The following is a 23,273-nucleotide window of genomic DNA, read 5'->3' on the forward strand; positions in this document are numbered from 1 at the left end:
CCAAATGTACTGTCAGAACTAACTTTATAGAAGAAGAGGTAAGTCTTCAAACAATACATGATTAAGGAGCATTTATATTCATAGCTCAGCCGGTAAAGAATCCTCGTGCAAGGCAGGAGACCCAGGTTCAATTCCTGGGTCTGAAGATCCCCTGGAGAAGGAAATGGCAACCCACTCCAGTATCCTTGCCTGAAAAATCCCATGGACAGAGGAGCCTAATGGGCTACAGACAACTGGGTCACAAGAATAGGATATGACTTAGTGACTAAACCACCATACATTTGACTGAAAATCTCTACCACTAAAGGTATTAGCACATTAAATACAAACTCAGGAGTCTAAAGTATAAAAGCTTTTGTCCCAATGTGATGAAAACCAGAGGGAGAGGTGTGACCTGTAGTGAAAACTCACCTTGGAATGAAGAGGTGCAGGAAGCAGAGATGGACTCCAAGAGAAGAAAAAGAAAAACCTTTGCTTCTTTCCCAATCTTACCCAGGGCCAGTCTTGGCCAGAAAATTTGTAGGTACAGTAAGACAGTGGATATTTGTATCAGTAACTAGAAAATGAATAGCATTTTTATCTTTTAACAATTTTTTTTCAATTAAATATATGTACATATAATCAAAATATAAAGATTAACTATGAAGACCAAAAAGCATTGCAAAATTACATTAAATGAGAAAATAAAAACAACTATGTGTTACATTGGGACTTCCCCAGTGGCACTAGTGGTAAAGAACCCACTTGCCAATACAGGTAGAGGAGAGGAGGTTTCAATCCCTGGATCAGGAAATTCCCCTGGAGAAGGGCATGGCAACCCACTGCAATATTCTTGTCCAGAGGATCTCGTGAACAGAGGACCCTGGCGGGCCACAGAACATGGGGTCACGAAGAGTCAGACGTGACTGGAGCAACTTAGCATGCATGCATGTGCCACATGAGGATGTAGAGCATCTCCGTTTCTCACCAGGAATGGTATTCTATTTCTGCTGAGAAACTAAAATGGTATATTTTGTAAGTTATGCAAAATAAGACCTATATTTACCATACCAACCAACAATTCCACTCTTTAGTTATTTATTTAAAGAAAACAAAATCATATATCTGACAAAGATGTGTACCTTAATGTTCATAGCAGCTTTATTCATATTCCCAAACTGGAAACAACCCAAATGGCCATCAACAAGTATATGTAGAAATAAGTTGTTGTATATTCATACAATTGAATACTGAACAGCACTTAAAAGGAATTACTGATACAAGCAACAACATTATGCTGAGTAAATGAAGCCATATATAAAAGAATATATGCCATATGTTTGCAATAGGATGAAACTCTAAAAAAAGCAAAGCTAATCTCCAGTGGCACAAAGTATGTCAGGGTTTGCCTGGATCCAGGACCATAAGGAGATTGATTGGGATGGAGTGATGAAATGTTTTTTATATGCTGATTTAGATATGGCTACCTAGGTATACAAATTTGTCAAAACTTTTTGAAACTTTTCCAAAATATACACCAAAAATAGGTACATTTTATTATATGTGACCTATACCTTAATAAAGTTGATTTTTAAAACAAAGTATATGGCAACCCACTCCAGTATTCTTGCCTGGAGAATCCTATGGACAGAGGAGCCTGGAGGGCTGCTGTCCATTGGGTTGCACAGAGTCGGACACAACTGAAGCGACTTAGCACGCATGCACGCACTGGAGAAGGAAATGGCAACCCACCCCAGTATTCTTGCCTGGAGAATCCCAGGGGACAGAGGAGCCTGGCGGGCTGCCATCTATGGGGTTGCACAGAATCGGACACGACTGAAGCAACTTAGCAGCAGCAGCAGCATCCATGCCAATCATTATAGCTGTGTAAAAATAATTTGTCCTCACATATATCTGGAGAAAATTCAAATTCAAAAAGACAAGTGTACTCCAATGTTCACAGCAGCACTATTTACAACAGCCAAGACATGGAAGCAACTTAAGTATCCATCTATAGATGAGGGAATAAAATTGTGGCATATATATATATATATATATATATATATACACACACAATGGACCAGTACTCAGTTATCAAAAAGAATGAAATGAGCCATTTGCAGCAACACGGATGGACCTAGAGATTATCATACTAAGTGACATAAGTCAGACAGAGAAAGGGAAATATCATATGACATCACTTATATGTGGAATCTAAAAAATGATACAAATGAACTTATTTACAAAACAGACTCACCTACATAGAAGATAAACTTGTAGTTATCAAAAGGGAAAGGAGGGGGAAGAGTAAATTAAGAGTTTGGGATTAGCAGATACAAACTACTTTGTATAAAAAGGATAAACAACAAGGTCCTACTGTATAGCGCAGGAACTCTATTCAATATTTTGTAATAAACTCTAATGGAAAAGAATCTGAAAAAATATATATATATATCACTTTGCTATATACTAAAAACTAATGCAACATTGTAAATCAATTATCTTCAACTTTAAAAAATATTTATTTTAAAAAAAGCTATTTGCCCTTATAAATAAGTAGCAATTTGGAAGGAAAATAGATTAATGAAAAAAGTTTGATTTATTGAATCATGGAGCTCTGGCTAAACCTTTTTTATGCTTTATTAAAATTCCATTAATTTTGCTAATATTCTAAATACTTATCGTGCATAAGACCATAACACTTACACACGTCTTTATTTATATTATGATCAGCTAGTATATGAAACAAAATAAAACATGGTTTTTCCTATCTAGATTTTAAGTCAACAGAGTCTACCATATTCAAACTTTATGTTGATTTACTGATACACATATAAAAGATTGAGATTCTGGTCTTCAGGCACTTTCAATGTAGTATGAAAGGTATATGGGCTTCCCAGGTGGCTCAGTAGTAAAGAATCCGCCTGCCAATCCAGGAGACACAAGAGACATGGGTTCAATCCTGGGTCAGCTTTCTGCAGAAGGGAATGGCTACCCACTCCAGTATTCTTGCCTGGAAAATTCCAGGGACAGAGGAGCCTGGTGGGCTATAGTCCATGGGATCACAAAGAGTCGGACATGATTGAGGAACTGAGCACACAAATGAAAGGTATATGCTTCTTAAAAATACATTTATGGAATTTTCTGGTGATCCAGTGGTTAGGATGCCATGCTTCCACTTCAGCAGCACAGGTTTGATCCCTGGTTAGAAACTAAGATCCCCGTGCTACATGGTGCAGCCAAAAAATTAAAAATAAAGACACATTTAATCATTTGGTTGAGTTTGAAATAAATAAAGTCTGAGTGACTCAGACAGTAAAAAATCTGCCTGCAATGTGGAAAACCTGGGTTCAATCCCTGGGTCAGGAAGATCCCCTGGAGGAGGGCATGGCAACCCACTCCAGTATTCTTTCCTGGAGAATCCCATGGACAGAGGAGCTTGGTGGGCTACAGTCCACGAGCACAAAGAGTCGGACACAACTGAGCAACTAAGCACAGCACAGCTCTCATTTTTAAACCATGCATAATATGTGCACTTTGAAAATGCTGAAGTTGGATCTATGTGAAGATTAAATAATGGGAAAGAATGCAGACAGGGATTACCAACATATAAAGAAAAGAACAAAACAATGTAACACTCAAAAAGAAAATCTGAATGTAAGTTATTGAAAAAAAGTCATAGAAATGAAAAAAAAATTTAATACAGAAAAGCATAAAAATGTAATACTTTTTATTCTATTCGTTTCCCAGATAGAATACAAACTAATAAAACTAACTTATTTGAGGAATCAATTATTTCTATAATCAAATTGTATATGCCTTCCTACTAAGTTGCTTCAGTCATGTCCAACTCTTGGCGACGCTATGGACTATAGCCCACCTGGCTCCTCTGTCCATGGGATTCTCCAGGCAAGAATACTGGAGTGGGTTGCCATTCCCTACTCCAGGGGATCCTCCTGACCCAGGTATTGAACCCATATCTCTTACATCTCCTGTGTGGGCAAGTGGGTTTTTTACCACCAGTGCCACCTGGGAAGCCCCCAAATTCTGTGTGTGTGTGTGTGTGTGTGTGTGTGTGTATAATATGCTGTGCATTCATATGTATTAATCTAACAAATTTAAACTATGAAGAAAATTCTAACATATAAAGTATCTTGAGTCCTTAATAAATTTATCAAAGTTTAACAGTCATGCCTCTTCTCTCTGATCATTAGCAACTCACAAAGTTTTTCAAAGGACACAGTCACACATTTCCCACCAAAACATCAAATGAAACTTGAAATTAGACCCTAGGATTAATCCACAATAGACAACAGAGGTCTTCAGAGAACTGCAATCTGGCAGGGCAAAGCAATGACATAAATCCACCAAAAATTATTCAAGGGGCAAACTAATGGACAAATCAACATTTGAAAAGATGGATGCAATTAATGGACTAGAAAAAAACAAAATTTAAAATATTATCTTTTATATTTAATAACAAATTTAATGATACTTTGTTTTTAGACACAAATAATGGATATCTCCCTCAGCAGTAAGAAGTATTCAACTCTCAACACTAGGATTCAGGAACAGGATGACAGATTTTGGCAGACAGAGGGGAAAGAAAGAGACTACAAAGAAGTCAAGGTACTAGGGAAAATAAAAACAATTTGAAACATAATGGGTTAAAATTTAAGTGTTTAGTGGTGAGTTGGTACTTATTTAATATTGACTCAAAAGACATAAAATTGTGGATAAAATAATACAGAATCTGAGATTTCCTTCGAAAGACTACAGAAGGTAGGGAGTGGTTAAGGATATAGAAGAAACATGTATGGATGTTAGTTGATAATTGCTGAAACTGGATAATGGCTATATAGAGGTTTAAGATGTTTATCAGTTTCTTAAATATTTCAAACGACCCATGACAGCTTATTTAAAAATAAGTGACCTGTTTTCATGAAGATGGTACCAAATGCAAAGAAGTAAGCCCCAGGCCCTCCCAATGTCAAAGCCAAAGCAAAGACTTTGATGGCCAAGAAATCAGTGTTGAAAGGCATTCACAGCCACCAAAAAATAAAAGAAAGAAGGAAAGGAAAAAAAATCCAAAGGTCACCCACTTTCTGAAGGTTCAAAACACTGCAGCTTAGGAGGCAGCCCAAATATCCTTGGAAGAGCGCCCCCTAGGAAAAGCAAGCTTGACCACTAAGCCTTCATAAAGCTCCCCCTCACCAGGGAATCAGCCAGGAAGAAAATCCAAGACAGCAGCACACTTCTGTTCATTGTGAATGTCAAGGCAAACAAGCACCAAATTAAACAGGCTTTGAGGAAGTTCTCTGACATGGACAGGCTAAAGTCAACACTCTGCTCAGGCCTGATGGAGAGAAGGCATATGTTCAACTGGCTCCTGACTATGATGCTTTAGATGTTGCCAGCAAAACTGGGATCATTAAAACTGAGTCCAGCTGGCTAATTCTAAACATAAGTCTTCACTATTATAAATAAATAAATAATAAAAGTAAGTTTAAAAGGGGTGGACAGTAGGCATAAAAGAGACTTTTAATTAAAGTGTCTATATAATTTACTATCCAAACTGGAACATGTCAGGAATGAAAGGAGACAATATTAATACATATTAACTGGTACATGCCTAAGCCAGTGCTAAGCTGGGAAGTCCTGGATGTATGGTCACTCTGCTTTTAACCAGCAGGTTTCAGATATCAGGCTACTGTGATTTAAGATTTGTTGCAAAAACAGGAAATATAGAGAACAACCTGTAATTGAGAACATTTAGATCATTACCAACCAGTTGTTTTTAAGTCTGAAACAAACCAGTCTCAAATCATCACCATCACCACTGATCCATCTGGACCAGAAGGCACAAACTGATGGCCTGGCGACGGATCCAGCTTGCAGATGTGTTTGCATTGGCCTGCAATGTATTGGGTTACAGAGTACTTTTCTTAAAGCATTGAGTTTGTTGCCAACATTTCCAAGCTGAACGATGTCATATTAAAATCCAGATTCCTAGCTTCTCTTGAAACACTTAAGTATTGAGAGCAGGCAGACATTCTCACATGGCAACTGACTGGAGCAAAGCTTTCTCTCCCTGATCCAGCCCAGTCCTCATCTCCCTCTAGTGATTTCTAATACCAGGCTGCTTTGCTTGGTTTCTTCTTGGACTCCTACAGACACCTGACTTTTCAACCTTCATACTAGACCAAGTTCTCATCCTCAGAACAATGAAAGTGAGGTTGGCTGCAGAAGCTGTCATTTTATAAACCATCAAAAATAGAAATCAACCAACCCAGATACTAAATGGGAAATTTTCTGAAGATTTGTAGGGGATGTACTATTACTACTCTTTAGATAGGCCTAACAACAACAACAACCAACTAATTCTATTCAGAAAATTCCTCTTTAATTTTTCTACAGTTCAGATCATTTCATATTTCCCAAGTCACATGAATGGTATAAGTAAAGCTTCCAGAAATTCCCTTACTAAAAAATACAATAGCCAATCTACAGCCCATTGGCAAAATGAACAACTGAAGGTCCACCCCAATGACTGCTATCCACCCTGCTTCTTTCCACAAGCGATTGTTAGAAGATCTTCATTAATTACAAGTTTCATAAACAGGTGTGCCATGTGGGAGGCTGGGGAGACAGCTCCTGTCTTCATAAGAGTTTGGAACTAAAAGAGGTTTCTAGCTAGAAAGCATTCCAAAATAGGATAAATTATTTTGAGAGTAGAGAGAATAGCATCAGAAGGCAAGGATGTTCATCCTGGAGATTGGTACCCAAACAACATTAGCACTTAGAAGAAAGGAAATGGAGAACTATATACTTGGTTTCATAACCAAATTATGAGAACTTACATGTTTTGAAAAAATTATATTATGGCAGAAGAATCTGTGGCCTGAAAGGAGTCTCTTAGGATTCAGAGAAATGAGTTTGCCTGTGTAGTGTTGGTCCTAATCCAAGGAGAGTTGTCAAAGATGAGTTTAGGAATCTTTCTTTTCTACTGGTTTCCTCATGAAATTTCCACTGTAGCCAGGCTGCTGTCCACTGTTGTCTCCATATAGACTATTCAAAATGCTTTGGCCTTTCCTGTGATTTTTGGATTTCCACTTAACATTTCATTTCATTTGTATTAGTGTTTTAGGGTAGAGATAACTGACATTCTTACTACTAAAACAGAGAACCATCTGTTTAAAGAACCATCCTAAACACTTTGTGGTCATTTATCTAACTGAAAACTATAGAATGATTAAGAGAAGTAAGATAAGCTATAAAGAATAGCATGGGGACTTCCCTCATGGTCCAGAGATTAAGAATCCGCCTTGTAATGCAGGGGATGCAGGTTCAGTCTCTAGTTGGTGAACTAAAAGCCCACATGCAGTGAAAAAACTAAGCCCCTGTCCCACAACTAGAATCCATGCACTGAAACAGCAATGCAGCAAAGACCCCACGTGCTACAACTAAGAGGCAACCAAATAAATTAATACATAAATAAATATATATCTAAAAAAGAATAGTATGAGTCCCTAGCACATATTGCTCTGAGAAAAATCTGTAGAAAACAATACCATTTTATTCATCTTATATATTCATTGTGTCCATTTCTTTTCTTCATCTCCTTCAAACCCACTGCAAAGATATCTTTATCTCTACCGCCACAATCGCAACTGTTTACGTCAAATAGCCTCTACTTCACTGAATCAGACAAATGATCACTTCATTTATCTGATGGCCTATAATCAATATTTTACACAGCCCATCATTCCTTCCTTCTTGAAAGACTTTCTTCCCTTCACCTGGCTTCCTGGATACCACCCTCTCCTGGATGTCCTCCTTTCTTACTGTTTCTTAGCCTCCTTTGCTAATTCTTGCATTATCTCTAAGACTTCTAAATATTAGGGTGCCAAAGCCGGGATTTGCATGCGTGCTAAGTCGCTTCAGTTATGTCCGACTCTGCAACGCTATGGACTGTAACCTGCTACACTTCTCTGTCCATGAGATTCTCCAGGCAAGAATACTGGAGTGGGTTGCCATGCCCTCCTCCAGGGAATCTTCCCAACCCAGGGATCGAACTTGCATCTCTTTTGTCTCCTGCATTGGCAGGCAAGTTCTCTACTACTAGCACCACCTGGGTAGCCCATAGGAAGACTTCTAAATACTGGGGTGCCAAAGATGGGCTTTAAACCTCTTCCTTTGTACCTTTAAATTCATTTCTCTGTGGTCTCACTCAGTCTCAAGGCTGTAAATACTGTCACTATGCTGATCACTCAAATTCAACTGCCTGCTCAAACACTCCACCCAAATGTCTAAAGTGAAAGTGTTAGGTTCTCAATCATGTCTGACTCTTTGCGACTCCATGGCCTGCAGTCTCCCAGGCTCCTCTGTGAATTTTCAAAACAAGAATACTGGCATGGGTAGCCATTCCCTTCTCCAGGGGATCTTCCTGACCCATAGATTGAACCCCAATTTCCCACATTCTTTACCATGGCATCTTTAACATTCCCAAAACCACATTCCTGACTTTCCCACACACACATACATACTAAAAACCTTCTTCTTCCACAGTCGTTTGTATCTCAGCTAATGAAAACTCCATTCAAGTTCAAGAACTTGTTGTCAACCCTGACTTCTCTCGTTGTCTCACATGGACATCTAATCTATAAGAAACCTCTGTTGGCTCTATCTTCCGAACCAATTCACAGTCTTGACTACTCATCACTTACCTGCTACATACTTCTTTGTCAAAGTCACTGTGAGCTCTTGCCTGGATCATAGCAACAGCTTCCTAACATCCAACCACTGCCAGTCTCCTTCAGTCTGGTCTCAACACAGAAACCATAATGATCCACAGAAAATGTGTCAGATCAGGGGTTTCCCTGGCGGTCCAGTGGCTAAGACTCTGTGCTCCCAATGCAGGGTGCCCAGCCTGGTCAGGGAACTAAATCCCACCTGCTGCAACTCAGAGCTCACGCTGCAGCAAAAAGGTCCAGCATGCCACACTAAGACCTGGCACAGCCAAATAAATTATTTTTTAATGTCAGATCAGGTTACTCTGCCCAAAACCTTAGTGTCTTTTACTTCACAAAGAATAAAAGCCAAAGGCCTTTAACTTGTTAGTGATAACCTGAATGATTAGTCACCCACCTCCTTCCCCCAGCTCCCAGGATTTCTCAGTCACCCTGACTGCTCCCACTCTCTCCTCAGTCTGCTTCAGACACAGAACCTCTTCGTGTTTTTTGAACATGCATGTCACTTGATGTTCCCTCTGCTTAGAATGTCCTTTCTCTAGACGACCTCTTACGAGTCTTGGCTCAAAGCTCACCTCAGTTGGATTTCTTCTCTGACCACTGTATTTGTTTCCTACTTATCCTCAGGATTTTTTTTTTTTTTTGGACAGCAATTATGATCTTATCAAATATAACACTTAGTTTTATCTCTGCATACCCTAGAAGGTAAACTCCATGCAGGCAAGAATTTTTTTATTCATTTTATTTTTTTATCCATTTCATTCAATGCTAAATCCCCCACGCACAACTCTGTGTATGTGTGTGCTCAATCACATCTGACTCTTTGCGACCCCATGGGCTGTGGTCCACCAGGCTCCTCTGTCCATGGAATTTTCCAGGCAGGAATAATGGAGTGAATGGAGTGGTTGCCATTTCCTCCTCTAGGATCTTCCCAACCCAGGGATCAAATCTGCATCTCTTGAGTCTTCTGCATTTGCAGATGGATTCTTCATCACCCCATGAGAAGCGCATGAGTATATGTGCATATCTCCAAACCTAGTTTAGCTCTAGGGAGAGCAGTGGTGGGGTGGGAGGGTTGGTGAATGGGCTCAGGATTGGTGTGGTTGAAAAGTCTACAAATATGGTACTTTATCTTTATAAGGACTATTCTAAGCTTTTAAGTGTGATATAGTCATTAATTATTTTTATGTAATGGGGGATTATTTGTTAATAATTACCTAATGTATCACAGATAGTACTATGTAGCCCCTATCTGCTGTTCCCATACTCCAGCTACATTTGATTGGATCAGTTGTTATTATTTAGTGGATAAGTCATATCTGACTCTTTTACAACCCTGTGTACTGTAGCCTGTCAGGCTCCTCTGTCCATAGGGTTCTCCAGGCAAGAACACTGGAGTGGGTTGCCATGCCCTCCTCCAGAGGATCTTCAGGATAGAACCTGCATCTCCTGCATTGGCAGGCAGATTCTTTACCACTAAACCAGTAGGGAAGCCAACTGGACTAGAGTATATATCTAATTCAAGGTGGGAAATAAATCAGATCATCTCTCCCAGGAATTTGGAATAGAGATGTGGAGAGATTAAGTCAGTGAGAGAACTGTGAAGACTGAAACTATAGACCATGTAGAGTCTGAGACCATTATCAACCAACACCATATGTAAAGTGAATTTTTAGACAGAAAAAGAAAAAACCATAATTAAGGAAAGAAAGCTTATGAGAAGAAAGAACAGAATAGATGGTGCAGATGTATAGAGACAGAGAGACATTTGGTCTTCCACTTTTCAGTGCCATCCACATTTCTAAGCTCTGTTTCATTACTCATGCTCTTTCCTAACAATAACACCGTTTATCATGAATTACTTTAAACAGAATTGGATTCCTTACAATGTTAGACTCTTAACTTAAATATCCACTATATTTTCCATGGTACAAACTAAGACAATATTCCAACACTTGAAAAAATATATAAAATACAAAAAAAAGGTTCTCAATGTTGAATCCACTGCTTTTAATTTTAAAAAGTATAAGAAGGCAAAAACCAAGTCTGATTCTTGCCTTTGCAGGATTGCTCATATTCACATTAATTTGCATGCCCTCATTATTTAAGTTTGATCACTATTAAAGCTATTATTTAACATTTATTCAGCAAAAGCTCCTTAATTCTGCCATACATTCCCATCCATTAAAACAGCTGTTTTGAGCCTAAATATCCCAAGCCCTTGGTGAGAAGAGTTGTATGTAATTTGCTACTACTAATAAAGTACATAAATTTACAAACTATTTCCCTTTTTTATAAACTCACACAGCTGGAGTTCCTTGCATTCCCACATGCATTCAACAGTGGAAGAGAAAGTGCCGGGTTTACTAGTAAATCCACAGGAGCCACACGTTATCTTCAGCCTGTATTACTAGGGCCCGGTCCGTCGTTTGAAATAGCCGAAGGGAATAGGTGACACAGATGTGTACTTCACATTGCACTTTCTTAATACACAGGTCACTTACTCAGAAAGGCATTCTCTGGCTCCACCAAAAAAGTTTCTATCATGGTATTCTTTCTCACTGAGTATTAATTCACTATCATCCGATACTTTTCTCGTTAGCTTTTGCTTTGTCTTTCCCACTGGAACATAGTTCTATGAGAACTGGAACCCAACTTGTCTGTTTTGCTCATCACCATTTCCCTAGTACTTTAGAGTATGTTGTACCTGGCACAAAATAGGCACTGAGCAAATACTTGCGGAGAAGATAAATGGATGGTGTAATGAACACATTAAGACGTTCCTGTCCCAGGGCCTTTATACTTTCTTTTCTCAGCCAAAATCTCCCACCCCTTATTCTTCTCATGGCTAATTCCTGTACAGCATTTGGGTCTCAGCTCAATCACTGGCTCCTCAGAAAGGCCACTGATTACACTAGACTCTCCATCCGTCAATGTCTTCTCTAACCTGTCACCTTATTTTGGTTTAACACAGCCCTTAAGTCTACCCAAAGTTTCTATTTATATGTGTTTTTTCCATGTTTATTATCATCACATGTCTACTCACTGAAGTGTAATTTCCACAAGGAACTTTGACTGGTTCATCAACTGTCTCTAAAACTAGAAGAGGGCCTGACTCTTAAGAGGCAGCCAATAAATATTTGTTAAGTGAGTGAATGAAAGGTTGAAAACTGCAGTTCTAAAATATATGCCCACACACACTATTACTGTTCTTCAGTACTGGGATTCAAACAACAAACTAAACTGCTATAAGCACAAGTAATTTTTTAACAATTAAAATATCACATATGATATACATCAAAAGATTGCCAAATTATATTTCAGATGGATTTAAAATCCTGGTTGGGTACAAGTAGTACATGGTCAGTAGTTGGTTCAACTTTGACTAGCTGCACTTACAGTTTCCAAGAGAAAATCTTCCTTTCTTTCCTCATATGGACTGGAAACCAAAATTGCAAAGGAGGTGTTGCTATAATAAAACCACAACCAGTCAGACTTGCTACATGTATTTCACCATTCAATATATTTCTACAGGCAAACAGACAGAATTCCTAAACAAAGAAAATTTTCTAATTCCAAAAAGCACCTTCCCGTGCCTACTTTCCCAAATAGAATTAAATTCCACTTTGTAACAGTCTCAGATCTAAAAGGGGGGTGCAGTTTCCTCCCCAGAGCCAGAAAATCACAATTATAACCACTCAAGAGATCAGTAACTGGATTAGCCCATAGGAGGCAGACTAAAGCTGTCAATCGTGAAGACATTTAACCCTCTAAGACAATTTATCTTACAATCCCATAGCCTCCACCTAAAACCATTTCCTACCAACCTATGGGCACCTGTGAGATCTCCCTTACACTCATCACCTTTTGGAAATCTTTTCTGATTAACTTCATTTAGTCAACCATAATGATAATCAGACAACAAATATTTATTGAACAAACATTATGGAGCTGACATAATCTGTGTAGTGAGAACACATCAGTAAAGAAAACAGAGTAAAATGTTCACCCCCATGGAGCTTAGATTCTAATTACCTCACATCCACTTTAAAAGCAGAAAAATATAGATATGATAAATACCAGGTATTTGAGAAAGATGACTACTTAAATTCATAGATACATCAACAGATAAAATGGTTGGTACATAACCACAAGGTTACCCAGTATCATCCAGGGAACTCAGATTTGCATCACTAAAGAGAATATTTGGGGTATGAATCAGCTATGTTGCTTTCCAATCATTTTCATGTAACATTATGTGTGCCTGTTATCCTCATTATAGACTTCCCTTGGGCAGAAAATATGTCCTTCATTTTCTTTGTACTATGTTCAGGGGGCAAGTTATACAGTGCCCCCAAATGACTATGAGTTCATTAACTGTTTGTTAAATAATACATTGCACTTATACAGTGTTTTAAACTTCATAAAAGGCACTTTCATGTGCATTATTATTACTAACATAGTGTACTTATTCTTACTCTAATACTAGATCAAGAAGACAGTGAATTGCAGCCAGGGCACTGGTAGTAGTATGTTTGAGACAACCACTTTTGCATGCCAAGAACCAGTCTTGTTTATGTTTTTCTACATTTCTACTAAAGTCAAGATACTAGCAAGTGCAGGAATCAGGCAAATTTAAAATCATAGCAGTGGAAATCAGAGAAAGAAGAGAAAACCTGGGCTCAGAAAAAAACTCAAATCCAAGGGCAAAGTCTATGGCTTTAGTTAGTGATTTTTAAGCTTCATTTAATTAAAATGTGCTTTCCTGGGTATTCCCTGGCAGTCCAGTGGTTAAGACTTCGTGATTTCACCGCCAAGGGTGTGGTTCAGTCTCTGGTGGAGGAACTAAGATCTCACAAGCCGCACGGCACAGCCAAAGAAATAAAAAATAAAATAAAATTCACAGTCCTACCTTATCTTTGACAAAGGAGGCAAGAATATACAATGGAGCAAAGACAATCTCTTTAACAAGTGGTGCTAGGAAAACTGGTCAACCACTTGTAAAAGAATGAACCTAGAACACTTCCTAACACCATATACAAAAATAAACTCAAAATGGATTAAAGATCTAAATGTAAGACCAGAAACTATAAAACTCCTAGAGGAGAACATAGGCAAAACACTCTCCGACATACATCACAGCAGGATCCTCTATGATCCACCTCCCAGAATTCTGGAAATAAAAGCAAAAATGAACAAATGGGATCTAATTAAAATTAAAAGCTTCTGCACAACAAAGGAAAATATAAGCAAGGTGAAAAGACAGCCTTCTGAATGGGAGAAAATAATAGCAAATGAAGCAACTGACAAACAACTAATCTCAAAAATATACAAGCAACTTATGCAGCTCAATTCCAGAAAAATAAACGACCCAATCAAAAAATGGGCCAAAGAACTAAATAGACATTTCTCCAAAGAAGACATACAGATGGCTAACAAACACATGAAAAGATGCTCAACATCACTCATTATTAGAGAAATGCAAATCAAAACCACAGTGAGGTACCACTTCACACCAGTCAGAATGTCTGTGATCCAAAAATCTGCAAGCAATAAATGCTGGAGAGGGTGTGGAGAAAAGGGAACCCTCTTACGCTGTTGGTGGGAATGCAAACTAGTACAGCCACTTTGGAGAACAGTGTGGAGATTCCTTTAAAAATTGCAAATAGAACTGCCTTATGACCCAGCAATCCCACTTCTGGGCATACACACCGAGGAAACCAGAATTGAAAGAGACACACGTACCCCAATGTTCATCGCAGCACTGTTTATAATAGCCAGGACATGGAAACAACCTAGATGTCCATCAGCAGATGAATGGATAAGAAAGCTGTGGTACATATACACAATGGAGTATTACTCAGCCGTTAAAAAGAATACATTTGAATCAGTTCTAATGAGATGGATGAAACTGGAGCCGATTATACAGAGTGAAGTAAGCCAGAAAGAAAAACACCAATACAGTATACTAACACATATATATGGAATTTTGAAAGATGGCAATGACGACCCTGTATGCAAGACAACAAAAAAGACACAGATGTGTATAACGGACTTTTGGACTCAGAGGGAGAGAGGGTGGGATGATTTGGGAGAATGGCATTGAAACATGTATACTATCATGTAAGAATCGAATCGCCAGTCTATGTCCGACACAGGATACAGCATGCTTGGGGCTGGTGCACGGTGATGATCCAGAGAGATGTTATGGGGAGGGAGGTGAGAGGGGGGTTCATGTTTGGGAACGCATGTACACCCGTGGTGGATTCAAGTCAATGTATGGCAAAACCAATATAGTATTGTAAAGCAAAATAAAGTAAAGATAAAAATTAAAAAAAAAAAATTCACAGTCCTGATGAGCATCCTAACCCAGACATCCTGATTCATTAGACCTGGAGTAAAGGCAAGGAATATGAATTTTTACAAACATCCTCCAAATGATTTTGATGCCAACCCTCTGGAAAATGGTGGCCCCAGAGAGTTTAACTTGACTATAAAGTTTGGACCAGGGAAGATTAGTCAGTTCAATGCATGGCATCCAAAGCTTGGCATGTTCAAATAGGCTTTGGTACCAGAAGTCTGTCATAGCAGGGATAGCACAGTGATAAGAAAAGTCACCATTTTTGAGTGTGGTCAGAATAACCACTGCTACTGGAGACGAATGGACCAGGATCTAGCCCCAGAAAGGAAAGGGCTAGACTGCTTCTAATGTTGGTCCAGGGCTCAGTCTCAGGTCTAGAGCTGTTTTGTACCCTAGGGGAGATGTGAGTTCAAGGCAGGAAAACCTGGCACAGCCAACACATGTAGAATCCCAATCTATGGGACGATCAGTCAGGAGGAAGGTAAACTCGCCGCTTTGAAGGGCTTATTTGTCCTCGTCCCTAATATTCCAGACCAGGCTAGAAAATTAGGAAGGGCAACATAATCTAAAAATAGAGATATGTTATGAAAACCCAAGTCTGAAAATCATGATTCAGCTCCAAGTTCCACAATGAATTACAGCTGAGGATGCTATATTCTCTCTCCAGCAGGAACGGCCCAGAGAGTCTGAAGGGCAGATACGGTATAAAGGAAGAAACAATGAGGCAGGGGTTAACCCTGAACTTCAAGAGTCTCCATTCTCCACCAGGAAAGTGGACGGCCCAGCATTATGCTCTAGCAATAATCTCATTCTAAAATCTACAGCTATCATTATTTTCCTCACATACTAAGAACGGTTTTATTGTAATCAGTGCACAAAACAAGTACAAACAGAAAGTAACAACTAGGTCTTTCCAGAGATCCCAGAACAACCAGACAGCAAACATTCAAGTAACTGCAAGTTTAAATTATTAAGCAACATTTTCGCTAGCAAGGTGTTAGCAAAACAGAGCAGGACTCTATGGTTTTGCCATCCATGTCCTCAGCCTGCCTTTTGTCTGTGGAAAAACTTTAGCCAAAGAATAAGTTTAATCAGAGAATTGAGAAGATGCAGAAACAAAGGAAAATAGTCAAAGGAGACCAAATAATACTTTAGTCATTAAGCATAGTCAAAGACCTTCAGTTCATTCTCAAGGGCCATAGATAATATTCTGATTCATATCCTGCAAGCTGTCTTACAGTTAATAAAACTCCAGGTGGGGAAGGTAACTACATGATGACCAGACTAGCCATGTCATAAGGGGCCACAATTCTGAGAACCGACCTCAAAGAAATGGAAACAAACCAACCCTAGAACTGAAGATTAACTGTACCTAAAAACAATCAAGACGATGCAGATCAGACTACGGCATGACCAATTTCAAGATGACTGTCGGAGCTGACTATACTATTTCGCCATGTAGCCCCCTTACTCAGTCTATAAAAGCTCTTGCCCCCTGATTGTCACCAGGGAGATTTGGCCTTTAGATAGGCGTCCCCGCCCACCCCACCCCATCCTCACCACCACCCCATTCAAGGTTACCAACTTCCAAAATAAAGCAAACCTTCCTTTCCATTAACCTGGCCTCCTTATAGACTTTCGAGTGGCGAGCAGCTGGATCCTACTTTCAGTTACATTAGGAATTTATATCTAACATATAGGGGTATATGGAAAAATACTGGGATTTATTTAAACCAGATGGAGTATTTTATATGTATGAAAATGCAAATTGAAAGAGGTTCATTGGCTTTTTCAAGTATACACATAGGTATTCCAAGATGAAGGAAATAAACCTCCACCTTTTTAATTTTAAATTCCAAACATTTCCATTCTAACTTTTGACTTCTCTGCTGACACTTTTAAAGTGATAGACAGTTTAGTGGGATATTTTTTCCTGGCTTTTTTTTTTTACTATTTTATTAAGAAAAAAATTATTTATAGAAGTAGTGAGAATATCATCAAGTACCTATCACCCAGCAATAAAAATCTTGATTCTTCTTTCATTCACTCACCACCCCTCCCCCAAGGTTATTGAAGCAAATTCTAAACATTGTTATTACCTCATCCATAAACAGTTTGGCATAGAACTCTAAAGGATCAGTACTCTCTTTTTAAAAATTAACCACAACATATGGCTTCATACAATTTAATAAGATAAGAAAACATTATACATAAATCACAGTGCATGAATTCATATTTACTAATGTATGAATAATTGGTGGGGGGTTGCCTTGAGTAGTACGAAGTTGAAATTCAAGGCATATAGGTGATAGTTTTTTAAGTACAATGGTTTTTCCAAATCACTACATGTTCATCTTATTTCTTATAAAAGGAATTTATAGTCATCACATTTTTCCAAACTCAGAAACTTCTGAGTAAATTATTCTGATTCCACTGTGACTATTAGACTCTGGGAATTGTGAGATTTCCCACTTGAAGCTTCCATCTTCATTGATTATGAAGATAATCAACTGAACTATTCTTTTCCTCTTGAGAACTACAGAGCTCCTTGATTCCAGTGGCTAATAAAGGCTCTGTTATTAGAAGTAAAACTGTTAAAAGGATCAAGTAAAGCAACCTAAAAGCTCAAACCAGGCAGTGTTTCAGAAAAACACACTAGCTGCTTTTAAAAAGCTACTTTGCTTTATAGCAAACATTATATATAGTTAAATAATAAATATTTACATATTAAATAATATAATGCCTAGAATGTGCTTCAAAATAATCCTGGGAGAGAATGGTAGATGGAAATATAGACAAAATTAAATTGGCTATGAGTTGATAAATGTTGATGTAGGGTAATGGAGATTTATTGCTTGTGTATGTTAGAATCGCTCAGAATGAAAACTTAATTTTATAAAGAGGATAGGAATCACACAAAAATGATAAAACAAAGTCCTCAAACACACTTTGCAACCCCTCCTGCCTGAATCTACTCACCCAAACAGCCAGTAAGTACTAATCAGACTGGTCTGAGCTGTGCCACTTTCCAATCAACCCAAAGAACAGCAACAAAGAAAAAGAAAAGAGGAATCTGAATAATATATAACCTGACCAATTATTTCTACTTCTTTGGTTAGTTACAAGTTAGTCCTCCTTGGAGCTTCTAAAACACTTGAATGCAACCTATTTTGGAGAAAATTAATTATTTCTTGGTTTCATGGAATAACTATCAAATATTATAAGCAAGACATAAAATTTCCCAGGAAAATACTGCCAGAAAATCAAGTCAGCCTCAGGGAAAGGAAAAACAGCTCAACAGCTTAACATTACAGAACAGATCGAAAATTTATGAAACAATTATAGTAAATAAATTTAAAATTGAATAGAAATGAACAAGTGAACCATCATAAAAACAAGAAAGGCTTACTTATTAGTGACAAAGAACCTGTATTTAGATCAAATAAATAACAGAGGAGAGAGAAATCCTGCACAGTTCTGCAAACTGTAACGTCCTTGCAAGCAATCAGTGTTCTCTTTTCAAGTATTTGCCTAGAGTTGTTAGAATTTGGTCTCTGCTTGCCCTGACCCACTTCAACCAGAAAAATGGACACTCTGGTACCTGAAAAGCTCTGACCCAGCTCTAAGGCCCCACATTCACAGAGCTTAAGCTCATCCATGGGAGCCCAGGCTAGCTGGCTGTAGATGGGCACTCAGACAAAACTGCCCCCCAAAGACAAAGGCCTGGGGAGGACTCAAGCAGCAAGCTCACAAACCCACCACCACCACCCTGGAAAGGTCTTTTGCAAATGTCATATTGCCTTAGGTTCCAGAGTCAGGGAGAGGGGAAGAGAAAAGGGAGGAGAGCAAGGGAGGGAATGGAGAAAAGGAGAGTATGAAGGAGAGAGAAAGAAAAGTTTGTGATGCAGTATTTTGTTCTGATTTTGTAAATCAGCAGGTGATCAAAAAGTCAAACATTGTCCAACCATATTTTGTTCATGCCTCCCTTTTGACAAATATCATATTTTACCTTAAATTCTGTTTAATTCTATGTGTCTCTCCCATTGTATTCCTGGAGGAAGAAAGCATTTGGAAATTTTTTTGAAATGCCACACTCTCAATAACAACTACCATACTTGACTTTAATGTTTGTTGGTTTAATTAATCAATCAATTCAATTAATTAATTGGTCCAGTCAAGTGTAGTCAGCTTATAGGTAAGTAACAGGCAACAGCTACAAAACCTGTAGAATTGAATAATATACTCAATATATTTAGCCCTTCACACTGATCCAGGAATGAGTGTGCAGAATTGTGTTTTCTTCTTATATTTGTTATTTGACTTAGTGGGATCTGTAAATTCAGTGAATTAATATGTACTGCAAACATATTTTACATACATTTGCATACAACCAGAACTTGAAGTTCATAATTCCCAAATGGATGCCCTTAAACCACTGAATTTAATAATGCTTCCATCTCCTAAGTACTCTCTGCCCCAGGTCCTTGTAATTCACATAAACAAAACATTAGGAATGTATGTTATTTCCTTTTCAAACTAAGAAAAAGAGAAAGATAGATTTCCTGTATCCCCCACCCCTTGTTTAATAGACTGCATATTTCTAAAACAGGACTCTCTCTCTTAAGTACACACACACAAAAGAAAAACCTTAACGATGAGTTTTACAATAGGAATTGCTGATTACATTTATATCCAATCAGTTAAGTAAATTTTCCTGATTTAATTTTTTCACAAATAAAATTCTATCTTTAAAAGTTTTTAAAATGTCAATCTATAAGTAAGAGTAACCAAGACCATTGCTTTAAGAACTATATAAAAATTCAGTGAGCATCTTATCTAGGGCACTAATTTTACACTAAAAAAGCTGAGTCAAGGATATCAACTAACTTTACCAGGTCAGCAAGTGAAATCTTGACTAGGCAACACCAAAAATCACATAAGGCCCATAGGATACTATCCAAATTGTACAGATTACTTATGTGGAGATACACATACATACATAATGACCTTGAAATTTGGCACTTCAATTCAATTATTGCCTTAAATCTATAAATAATTAATTGATTCAGAAACTATACCAATATTAGCTGACTTTTTTAATCTAATGAATATCTCAAGGTTTTTCTCAGCCAGAGTGTAACACATACAGTCTGGAAAATATCTCAGACCCATAAATTTCAACCTGTTGCACCAAAAAAGAGCAGAACTCTCTGGGAATATTTATAGTATATAAAAGTAGTAGTAAGTAAAGTAGCACTGAAGTTGCTGGATGCTGACTAACTGTTGTCCTCAACTTCAAATATTTCTTATTACAGTTAACACACATTTTTGGAATTCAAAGTAAAAATCTAGGTACAAGCCATGAAAACAGATAATAATAATTAAAAAAAGGTTGGAACTTGGACCTTTGTTTTATTTACCCTGAGGTTCCTTTTTTCCCTCTTGGTATGCAAATATCTCTTTTCAAATACTTTTAACACAATTCCTGGAAATTTTTATTGGTGTGTGTTTCTGGAATTTTGTATTCAATACAGGTATTAATATGACCTTTTAAGCTTTTTAAAATTCTCCATAGAATTTCTATACTACAAATATATTTACACTTGGTATTAAGCATGGGCTCCATTTTTCGTCATATTTTATGAACTAGATCTCTTCTGAGAAATCAGTATATACTTGTTAAATGTTTATCATATAATTATTGGTTCAAAATACTGATTTCAGAATAAAATGGTCATCATCATAGATCTGAATCAAAAACTGCCTACAGGGTTCTAAAAGTTTCAAAAGAAAAATTAAAGTTCAGTTCATTCTTATTCTGTCAGTGAAACTCTAACAAATTACCTGCTATTTAAAGTACTTTTCAGGATATTTCTACCTCCTATAGATATAACCAGAGAGGCTTTGTGTTCTGACTCTGGGTACTATCAGATGCATTCTGTATTCACATGTATAAAGATAATTTTATATTTGTGAGAGCTGCTATTTACTGATGATATGCAGTGATATATGTGAGTTTTATTTTTATATTCAGGATCTTCCAAATGGCTAATTCAACTAGCCAGTTTCAAGGAAATTATTTATGGCAAATAATATAATATTTAAGATGTTTGAATTTGTAGATTATTGTTTCCATTTACATAAAAAATTTAATTTAGGGGGGGTTTTAGTTTAACTCTAAGTTCACTTTGTTCTTTTTTTTTTCCAGAAAGTCACTTCACTATCACCTGTGGAATTTATCATATTGCACGATTTTTGTTCCCTTTGCAGAGAAGGGCCCAAGAGAGAATATGCCTCACAGTGACCCTGCCTGTGTTTACTCGGCAGTGATCCTCCGAGAAAGGATTTTTGAAAATGTATTAGAGCTAGAACCAATAATTGGTGTGATTTTGAAGAAGTTATTACAGCTTAAAATTCTATTTTGAGCTAGATACTGCATGCCTAGTTCCTTTTAAAACAAAAGAAAAAAGGAAAGCTGCTTTTGACATTACCAGTGAAAGGTTTCGTTGCTAATACCGAATTTCACTATTCATTTATCTTGACCCTATTGGTGTACGTGGGGTTTTCCCTCCTCTTTTTACTCAACAACAACCATAATAATATCAGATCTCTGGCTAAAGATCTAACCAAATAGAAAGGGTGATACGAACATCCTAGATCTATTTTTAGGACGCAGTGCCCACCCTATCTCACCCCCTTGGGTTCTGGAGATAATTAAACTCCTCAAACTTGAATCCTCAGGGAAGTTGTCGATGAGAGTCCCGTAGGAACAAATACTAGCGCTTCCACCGAAAATCTGCCAAACCAGCTACAAAGTGAGGAGCCCACACCTACGGAAAGGTGCACATAGGGGGCGGACCTGGACACTGGAGGGTGAGAAGTTACTAACTATGCTTTGAGAAACCAAATCACTGTTTCTCATTCCATTCCCCCCCCCCACTTTCTTTTCTCGCTCCCCACACCAATTTATATATATATATATATATATACACACACAGAGACATATAACTCTCAGAATCAGCTGCCTCCTGAAAAACCTTGAGCTTCCTTTGTAACATTTAGCGTCTGGTAATTAATGATGCCCGCGCCGCGCGCCTCCTGGCCGGGGCTGGAATTCGGGTCACTGGGAGCCCCTGACGTCAGCGACCGCTCTGCCTATGTCAGGTCCAGGGCAGTCCCTGGGGTGGCCAGGCCTAGGGCTGTGGGGGGCTACGGGGAGGAAGCCCGGGTCAGGGCCGGAGGAAACCCCCCAGCGGCGAAAGGCGCAGCCCTGGCGCCCGCCAGAAAGTCCTGCCGAAGTCAGAACCACAGCGTCCGCGGCTTCCGAGCACAAGCGGGCACCCAGACTCCAGACCGCGTGCGGAGGCCCCAGCGCTTGTGGAGACTCCCGGGGCTGGACGTGGGTGGGCGGTCTAGACAAGAGGACCAAAGAAACTCCAGACTAGTCTGCAAACTGCGGGGGCTTCCTTCCTTCCACTCTTTATAAAAGTCAACGTTAGATGGTTTCCACTGACTCCAGAAGTGGACCTTAAAATGAAACAGACCCACCGTTTTTCTACCTCAAACTTGACACAACTTTGGCAGTTGGTGATCCGGAGAGTTTCTCCCCCAAGCATGGTTGGTGATGCTACAAACCTGGGACCCGCTACAAGGGAAAAATGAACTCGATCTTGAAGAGGACTGGCAGCAAACTCTGCTCTCTCCACTCCCAACCTTTCCTTCTTCCCCTACTCTCCTGTTCACCGTTAGGCCAGCTTTTGTAACCCTCCCAAACCTTGGCCGTTTGTTGTCAAGATTGTGCAGAGGTGTGATTTTTCGAAAGGGGGTCAGAGCCTGAATCCAGAAAAGTGTTCCGCCCGCTCAGCTGCCCTGATCCGAAAGGTCTGGGACATGCGAGCCTGTCAGCCTGTGAGTGGGACTGGGTCTAGAGAGCTCTGTCTGGAATGAATCCTGTACCTCTCCTGGGCCCTGTCTGAATTTCTTTATCGTAGGTCTGGGAGAATCACTTCTCTCCCTTAGCATCCTTGTTTTTAAACTGTCTCTTTCTTTTCATGATAGTTAATTTTCCATCTTTTTATCCACACTCAGAGGACAAGAGGGGATTGGAGGCAGACTCCCAGAGCAAAATTTAAGGCCAAAAATTGCTTCGCCTAATAAACTCTGGTCCCAGAAACCGCCCCAGT

The 23,273-nt window shown here is 38.6% G+C and overlaps 1 pseudogene; it reads left to right on the top strand.

Annotated features, from left to right (window-relative positions):
- Positions 4,927–5,466, top strand: LOC106502312 (annotated as a pseudogene).

This window comes from Capra hircus, chromosome 1 (assembly GCF_001704415.2).
Source record: "Capra hircus breed San Clemente chromosome 1, ASM170441v1, whole genome shotgun sequence".
Classification (NCBI taxonomy): domain Eukaryota; kingdom Metazoa; phylum Chordata; class Mammalia; order Artiodactyla; family Bovidae; genus Capra; species Capra hircus.